Genomic DNA, 10,312 nt, shown 5'->3' on the forward strand with positions numbered 1-10,312 from the left:
CTGTCCCATGCTTTCTGAGTTCTGCTACTAATCGGAAATGGAAACTGGATAATCATGATATTACAAATATAATCTCCTGGAAATGAAGCTCATGCTAAACTTTCTAAACGAGCATAAAAATCTATAAAATACTCTAGAGATGAGTTCAATACCAGGCTCTCAAAAACCTGGATCCAGACTAAAAACAGACACTAACATTACAAAAAAATTAATTGTTGAATAAAGTCATTGTTTTAGTTTTTCTTCGCGTACAAAAAGTATTCTCGTCGCTTCATAAAGTTAGGGCCATTTCATAGTCAACGCATCTGTACGCATAAGCGTCCCCGAGGCTACGCATCATTACGCTTCACCTGCGTCGGTGCGTAGATAAATGTGTCGTCCTAGTTTTTGATACGCGACGCGCCAATGCACGCAATACTATGCGTTGTCAGTGGGGGTGACATTGCAAGTATTGTACATTAATTCAAGTATATTGTGTTTACAGAAGAAGGTTTGAATACAATGGCGGGCGAAGAGGAAAAATTATGCTAACTTATACGTATTCATCCACATTTATACGATAGTTCATCGCAATTACATTCAAATAATACACTCCTCTTTAATTGCCATTGTGATCTGAATATCACGCGGCCTGACTCTACTAATATCACCCGACTCTACTACCCCCTGTTGCGTGAGCGGTGAATTGCATACATGCATCGCCCGTGACACTTGCGTCCACTGTTTAGACTATGAAAGGGAGCGCGTCGCTCGCGTCGCTCACGTTGCTTGCTCGCGTTTCTCACGTTGACTATGTAACGGCCCTTACGGTTGACCCACTGATGGCAGATGGACTTTTCTGATGACGTCTTTCATACTTTTCTGGACCTTGACAGTGTAATTTACTTGGCAGTCTATGGGACAGTCACAAACCTACCGGTTTTCATCAAAATATATTAAATTGTGTTCCGAAGACAAACTAAGCTTTTACAGGTTTGGAACGACATGTGGGGTAACTGATTTGTGACAAAATTTTGGGTGAAGTAACCCTTTAAAGCAACAGGAAAAAAACTGCAGGGTAAAAAAAAATGCTTCAAGACATTCACTGAAAACATGACTTGTGATCCTCAATTCCAGTCCTAACAACCCCTTGTTTCGCACATTTTGTATATTACTTCAGACGTATGTTCCAGATCAAAGGGAGCGTATATGGTCCATTCAAAGGGCAATAAAGTGTGCAAGATGTGAATATAAATTGTATTTATTTACAGAGGTATATTATGTCACATTTGACACTTCTCTAGTATAAGTTTTGTCTGTGTGTGAAGACGCCACAGGCCGTGTAGCACAGATCTGTGAATGAATGTTCTGAAGTTAAAGGAGCAGGAAGCAATGAAGACTTGTAGGGACCCTGTCAGTCGGAATACAGTTCATGCATAGGGCTCTCTTCTAACCAGCTGGTTATCAGAATCAGGTGTGTTAAATAAGAGAAACATGCAAAATATGCAGAGCTATGGGTCGCCAGGATTGGAATTGAGAACCAATGACTTAAGATCACATTTTCTCCATCCTGTCAATGTTTCCACTTTCCTATAAATAACAACCAATTAACAACTTCCTCCATTCCACTAAGCGTTAACTGCAAATTCCAATAAAATCACATTAAATGGTAAATGGTGGGGAGGGGGTGGCTGTTGGGGTCATCAAAAGATACAAGACAGACTAAGCCTACTGGTTTGGGTATTATTACAGCATTACTGAACGAGGAACCATTTGTTCAACACATAAAAATGCAAGTGTGATGTAAAATAAAGGGTTTACAGACTGTACAGTTTGTTGATCTATCCATATTCATATTTGATGGCATTTCTTCCAAGAATAAAATAGCTAAACAGACAATACAAATGGTAATACAATTGTTCTTTTTTTTGACCAGACCTCTTTTCACTGATATTCATCAATGCCCCTCCGGAGGTCTGTTTTTCTAGTAGAAAATGTAGTTTTGTTCTGTGTGTGAGAGTAAGTGACACAAGGAGTCAGAGATTAAACACACACACACACACACATATCCACACTCCCACCCAAGTCTGCAGGGTGTTTTCTCTTGTCAGCTCTGTGAAGGCGTGTGTTGTCGCAGCTGTGAGGTTCGTTGAGTTTTCCCTAGCCTCACTCCGATGGTTAGATAGCCTTGCTGAGGGATCGAGTCAGAGAAGTACAAGAATGTAATGTAACACCAGCCAAGAGAGGAGAGGTTAGAGAATCCCAGGAGAGTCTGTTGTTGTCACAGAAAGAGAAAGGTGAACGAAGGGTGAGAAAGATAGAGGACGGATGAAGGGTGAAAAGTGTATTATTTTTAGGCTAGAACACTTGAAATGAACATAAATATCACACAAGCTTGTACTGATTGAAGACCACCTTGCATTTTCACTCTAGCTCTTTAATTGGATTGGTTATGATTTAAATTGAGTAATGTTGATAAATAATAATTTAATCAATGTTATTGATAAAAGCTCCAATGGATTTAATTGTATATATTTTAATTAATCATCCATCCATTCTCCAAACCACTTTTCTGTTCTGTAAGGTTACGGGAATGTTAGAGCCTATCTATTTTAATTATGTATAAATCATTATTTATGTGTTTCATATTTTTATGATTTTATTAATTTACATTTATCATATAAATAATAGTAATAAATAATTTAATAAATATTTTTACATTATATACAAAATATAAAAGTAACTGTGTGCCAATTTAATGGATAGTGTTTTAATTGTCACTCCTATTTTAATTTTTTATATTATATCATTTTATAAATTGTTTTGGTTATATATATATATATATATATATATATATATATATATATATATATATATATATATATATATATATATATATATATATATATATATATATATATAATTTCATATTTAATTTAGGGCTGTCAAATTGATTAATCAAGATTAACTGCATTCTAAATAAACGTTTACAAGATATGTGTACAGTGCATATTTTAAATATAAATCTACACACTGTATGTATTTAAGAAATATTTACATTTATTTATTTAGATTTATTTTGATTATTCTGTGTTTTTTTTTCTTTACACATCACATGTCTTATATCAACATGTAACCACAGTAACCTTTGGAGGGAAAAAATGTATTAGTAGCAATATTGTTGGTCATGATGGGAATGACAGCACAACTGAAGGGCAGTTGTAATTTGAGTACAAACACGTACTGTATAAATTCTTTCACACACAAAATTATAATAACAAGGCAACAATTATTGCTTTTTGTTTAGATCATCAGCTTTTAACATTGTAATATTCATATTTTCATGATGGATTTTTAGACTAAGATTGAAAGTCTTGGTATGGTGCAAGGATAAAAATTTGTAACAAAGGTAAATAAAGATAGGTAAAACATTTTCCAAGATAGTTTTATTGTGACTTACATATGATTTAAGAAAAAAATATAATGTTATTGATAATATGGAAAATCAATATAATAAGTAAATAACAAAACAAAAATTCCATATAAGAATTAGCCATGCTGAATATGATTCATGCATGTTTTCATCCAACTCTGCAACCCCACAATGAGTGTTTTGCTTTCAAAAGCACAATATAACATATAACATATATTTAATATAAACTTTTAATGACACATTTACTTCCTAAAGATGGAAAGATGTCTGTTGCAAGACGAGCAACTGAATTTTGATCCCTGACTGGCAAAGGACTGGAAATAAGCATCATGTCATTCAAGGCCAGTTAAGCAACAAAATAGACTGTTGTGCCTTTTATTGATGCAGGGCCCTCCAGAGGGCTTCATTTTGACTGGAAATACATGACTGTGTAGCCTTTCAGAGTATTCCATCTCTTCATCTTAGTCCTTGCCTCATTCCATTGTCCATGCAACTCCAGTCTCAAACTAGACAGTTATTAATACACACAGACTGTCATCAGTGTCCTATGCGTACAGATAGTATAGAGGATACATAATCCACAGCTATATGTGACTGACAGCAGTCAGAGAGTGTCCTTACTGGGAGGGTCACAGGGAGGTCCTGGATGAGCTCCAGATTTCGTGGGGAAGTCGTGGCCCAATGGTTAGAGAGTCGGACTCCCAATTGAAAGGTTGTGAGTACGAGTCCCGGGCCGGCAGGAATTGTGGGTGGGGGTAGTGCATGTACAGTTCTCTCTCCACCTTCAATACCATGACTTAGGTGCCCTTGAGCAAGACATCAAACCCCCAATTGCTCCCCGGGCGCCGCAGCATAAATGGCTGCCCACTGCTCCTGGTGTGTGCTCACAGTGTGTGTGTGTTCACTGCTCTGTGTGTGCACTTCGGATGGGTTAAATGCAGAGCACAAATTCTGAGTATGGGTCACCATACTTGGCTGAATGTCACGTCACTTTCACTTTCATGATTAAGAGTATTGAGGTGGCATGAATGTTATAGATTATAGATGAATGTTATAGATTTCACTGTAAAACATTAGATGGAGGAGAAAAATACAAAGTATTATTGCAGCAATCCAAAGAAAAACAATTACGAAATAAACTCTTCAGTATGAAATTGTTTCTGAGCAAGACAACACTGAGATTCAATAGAGTACTTCCCCAGTAGAAGTCTTACATGTATCTTTGGGAACATCTGGATGCAGCTAATGATGTCTCTATTTTCGTTTCTTATTTACATCCCGTGGTAACTAGGATTTACACAAGCTCCAGTCTGGAACCAGAATATCTGAGAAGAGATGATGCTGACCCTGAATCAATAAACAGAACTAACAAATATTGCTACAAGTGTGACTGCATCATATAATAATTATTAATTAATAATATTAATAATGTTCATCGTCTGGCTGACTACATCTTGTATTAATTTTTCTAAAAATCCTGTCAAACGTGCACAAACTGACAGTCACCACCATAAGCTACTACTAAATATTGTAGAAACATAATTTTCTGTAAAGTTGCTTTGTAATGATTTGTATTGTAAAAAGCGCTATACAAATAAACTTGAATTGAATTGAATCTGAAACAAAGATAGGCTTACTTCTATGAAACTTGACGGGAAAAAACTATATATATATATTTAAAAATATATTTATATTTGTAAAAATATATTGGCATAATATGTATATATTGGCAGCATGAATATGAATTAAAACTTACTGTATTTATGTTTTTTTTTAATGTATGTATGTATTTATTTATTTATTTGTTTGTTTGTTTGTTGGGAGCCAAGTAGAAATTCATTCATCACAAATGCTGTCAGTTGACATTAACTTGGACTAAACTCAAAATATTATTTTAAACTATGAAAGAGCAAACTCTGAGCATTAAAATGCTTATTTATGTAAAAACAGACATGACATAAACATACACAAAGACAAAGTGGTGCAAAGCATATCGTCTCTTACACATGTAAGGCGTGTGCACATATCCATCCATCTTTGCGTGAGAGTTTGACACAGCCATGCTGCTCCTTAGTCTGACCTAAAGGGAGTGTCCATAATACATTTTAAACTAGACACATAAGCACATACCAAGCTGTCCAAGCCAGAGTGATCTCTCAACAGATATACCCTCTCTGACGCCTAGGGGTTTTTATTTCATCGTGTGAAAAGTATGACATTTTATTAACGATTCTAACACATTTATGCATATACAAAAACAACACAATACACAATGTGGACAGCCATAGTGTCAAGCTACCAATGCTGGAAGCCACACTTACACAAGCATTAATGTATTTCTAGTATACAATCAGCAGCTATAAGTGCCTCGTGAAGTTCCCCCCACCATCCCTGATTGAGATCAATACAAGGAGGCTGTGACAAGGGGTTTTTGTGAGCCTGGGTGTGAACAGGCCTGTATAACCCAGCCATATGACAGTGTGATAGTCATCTGGTTTAAGAATATTACTGGATCATAACATTTTACTGCAGCTATGAAGGTCAAGCATGCTATCACCTTTTCCCACATGTGCAAGGTCAGCAACTGTTGTTTGGAACACGCATAAGAGTTCGTCTCAAGAACTAAAGGAGAATGCTTCTGTATTGATAGAACAGCTCAGTATTGATGTACTTATTAAAGTGGATGTTTGTCAAATAAAATAAAATAAAAGTTTTCATACATATATTTCATATTATATTTATGGGACCCTGGACCTCAAAACCAGTTTTAAGTGTCAGTTTTTTAAAATAGAGATTTATGCATTGTCTGAAAGCTGAATAAACTGATATGGTTTATTAAGATCGGACAACTATTTGAATATCTGGAATCTAATGGTTGCAAAAAATTCTAAATTCTGAGAAAAATCACCTTTGAGGTTGTCCAAATGAATTTTTAGCAATGTATATAAATAATAAAAAATAAGTTTTTATATATTTACGGTATGAATTTACAACATATCTTTATGAGATTTTTTAGCATAAAAGAAAAATCGATAATTGTGACCCATACAGTGTTTTTTTTTGGCTATTGCTAAAAATATACCCCAGCGACTTAAGACTGGTTTTGTGGTCCAGGGTCACATATATATTACATTTTATTTCATTTTTAATTTTTACTTTTTTGCATGTTTCAGATTTATTTATCTTTTATTTTTGTTTATTTTTTTTCAATTGCACATCACCTTCATTTTTACTCTAAACATTTTTTTTTTAATGTTAACATACTTTCTCTTATTAACATCAAATAAATGAATTTTATGTTAGGTTGCTGGTTAAATGAATATGGCCCTAAGGTAATATTGTACTGAACACAAAAAATAATCAAAAACATAAAAGGAAAAATGTCATCATTGCATAAAAAAACTGGTTTCATAAGAGGGATTAGGACAGCAGATGAAAATACAATCAATATGACAATCGTTCTCTGTGGGTTGTGTTAACTCTCTTCAAGACAACAGTGTCTGACGAAGACTATGCAGAATCTGGAAAACATGTCTCTTTCTTTCCAACATGATGCAATGCACATTTAGGTGATTTCATTTCCTGTTCTCCTAAATACTCCCAAATCAAGCGTCATCTCAGCTCAACTCTGAACATTCCATTCTATTGTAATCATACAACTGTTTGTTTCTCTATAATGAAACTGGATTTAGTATTAAATGTGTATGGTTTGTTTGTGTATTTTAATAAAGTAATTTTTGATAAACTAGCTAGATCTTAACAACGACTCTGGATTCATATTATGCAAAAAAATATCATAGAACTGAAATACAGTTAGAGCAACATATACAAAATGGGTATAGTCTAAAGCTCTTCTCAAGTTGTGTACTAGGCCCAGAATAAAGTGCAAGCCAGCATAGTGTAAACAATCATAACACTTGAATCATGGATTAAGAACATTAACTCATCCATGTATGCTTCTTGGATGTTTTTCTTGGAGAAATCTCGCCCTCTGCTGTAATAACAATGACTATGCGCTGTTCCTATATTTTGTCATGTTATTTTACTACTGTATACTAACAAAATGCAGCTGGAAAAACTTCGTCTTTTATTTTATTGTTTGATTTTATTTTATTTCACATTAAAAGTACACACGCTCTGTATTTTATGATAAATTCTATTGTCGTTGTCCCACTATGACCCATCTCTTTCTATCTTAATATTAATCGAAAATCTAAAAATGTCAATGTAGTTATGTTCAGCGCACTGTACTCATACATTCACTTACATACTATCACGGCTCTTTCTCTCTTAATATCAATAGAACATTATAGAAATGTGAATGTTAAGATGATCACCACATGCCTTTGAATTAAACGTTGAAAATAAATACACAGACAGTTTTGTCAAATAGTCATGAGGGTCTAATGGGGCTCTCTTTGTTTTGTATTATTTCTGTCAGATGAGGAAAAACAATATCAAAATGACCTTTAAATCAGAAATTAAAACATGTTCACCACTTTCACCAACAGATTGGAAACGCCTTTTTCTTGCAGCATAGTGTGGTCACATTCGATGACAGGACACTTAAATTTGTCGTAAGGCACGTCTCACACCACAATGAAGCGCAAAGGAAAATGCCTCTGCTTAACATCCTAATTGCCCTGCAGTCTCGAAACATGTCAATACGGCTCTAGGACATGTGATTCGCTCGAGTGTTTGTAAACATGCGTCAAAAGCATGTGATTCTGCTGACGACACACTGCGCTCTAGACAGACAGCCAATCAGAAAACGGGGGTGTGTGAGAGGGGCGGGGCCTCGCTGTGGCGCTGTGGAAAATTCGATGTGCTCGGCAACAAGACGCGTTATAATTTAAAAATGAAGTTGAAGCCGGTACCATCCATCCTTTGACATGGCCACCACACAGAATAACCTTATCGACACGTTTGTTCAGGTTAGTAGGAGTGTTTTCTATCTAGTAAAGTTGTGCAGTACTTAACATTGGGCTTTACATTATTCTAAACAATCCACCGTCTGGAAAAACAGGCTGTTTTATGTGGGACAGATTGATGAACTTTTTTTATCTCACTGTTTTTGTGGTCTAATACGAGACTGGTGTATTTATAAGTATTTCATGCCATTTGTATTGGTATTGAGACCATTAAGTCAGTCTGTCCTAATGCCCCAGTCATGCTGTCAGTCATGTTCACTGAGATGCTCTGGAAATGCCTAGACTTGTTTCCTTAGAAATATTGTCCATTGTTAAATATAAAGGTGATTCTGAGAAAGAAAGAAAAAGCAAGGTGAGGGTTGCAGGGAGGAGGAATGTTTTCTGCTGCGACACAGGTGTGCGCGCGCGCGCGTGTGGTTGGCATAGACTACTTGGCGTGGCAAAGAAAGGATGTTACGCAGTTCTTATTTACAACCCATTGTGCTTTGCGCTGACCCGTGTAAAGTGTTTTCATCTAGAGCAGACAGTCAGAATGCCACCTAACAGGTGAGCTATTTAAAGCATATAAAAAGTTTCCTCACAGACATCATCAACCAGAGTTGCTGTCCTGAGCGCACAAATAAACTTTGATTTGCATGAAAGGCTCGTTCACTGATAATGTCTATTCATTATATTATATGACTGGGTTTATGTAACCTATTGACTCTGTGGACCTTATTTTCATTTCTGAATGTTCCGTGAGGCAAACATTAAGTTTACACCCCACTATCAGCCTCTTATTTATCAGCTAATGGTATTTTTAGTCAAGTGCGCACCTTTTATTTCTGATGTAAACAAAGCTGACAAGTGTCTTCCTATGCCAATAATTCATTGTTGTATATGTTTGAAGAAAATCCGGTTGTTTATTTTAACAATTATTAATTTATTTAATGTTTTTATGTTCAAGTCCCATGACATGATTCATTAATTATCACTACCATGCCACTGAATAAAGGCACTTAACCTCAGATTACTTTATAGGGAACAAATATATGTGACGTATATGACAAATCAGTATAATAATTAGAGATAGTAGGAGAAATCAGTGTTGTTAAAACTCAGTTTGAGAATGCATCAGGTGCTAAGTGGTCCAGGGAATGATTCAATGCCAAAATTATTTGAAATTTGGGGATGAATTGTATTTATTCATCAGACAAACTCAAACTTGTCTCAGGAATGGGTGAACTCGCCGTTGTTTAAAATGTGCCGTACTGTACTTGCGGATATCTATGAAATCTCTATAATGCAATTTATACCAGTTTCTCTTAAATAAAAATATTTATTTTTGTTTTTCAGATGATTCGGGGATGACGAATGACAACAATATTGAAAAGGTATGAGTATACATATAAGCAATCATCCCTGAGATTTTTTTTCAATTTTTTATAGGTTATGATGAAGAACGTGCATTCACTTCTTAGGTGTGGGACTATTGTTCCATTCATAGTGGAAATCTGCAGTTTTTCATCTATTTAAGACAATTAAGCAGAGCAAAGTTAGTTGTATTGCTATTTCCCTTAACCAGATGTAAATAATGGGAATTCACTCTCACCATGTATTAAAACCCATGAGAATCAGCTGCCTTTACTAGCATATATGCCAAGATCTTCATCTCATTTCTCTGTTTTGCCAAGGTTTATCTGAGCGAACACGTTGGCATTGCGTCATTCAGGGTCATTGTGTAGTCAGTCGGCCAGGCTGTCTTACTGTGAGAGATTAAGCCTACAGGAGCTGGACTACTATGTAGAGATGACACTGCTAAAATTAACCTGCATGCTGCTAATGACAACTGCATAAATAGAGAGACAGACATACAGGAAGGGCAATAATTAGCATGCACTGTTGCTTTATATCCTGTGTGAAATGACAGAGAAAAATATTGGTGCTATAGCAGACTTTAAAGGTCCCGTGACCAAAGCCTCTTGTTAAA

The sequence above is a fragment of the Carassius auratus genome, chromosome 48 (genome assembly GCF_003368295.1).
Source record: "Carassius auratus strain Wakin chromosome 48, ASM336829v1, whole genome shotgun sequence".
Classification (NCBI taxonomy): Eukaryota; Metazoa; Chordata; class Actinopteri; order Cypriniformes; family Cyprinidae; genus Carassius; species Carassius auratus.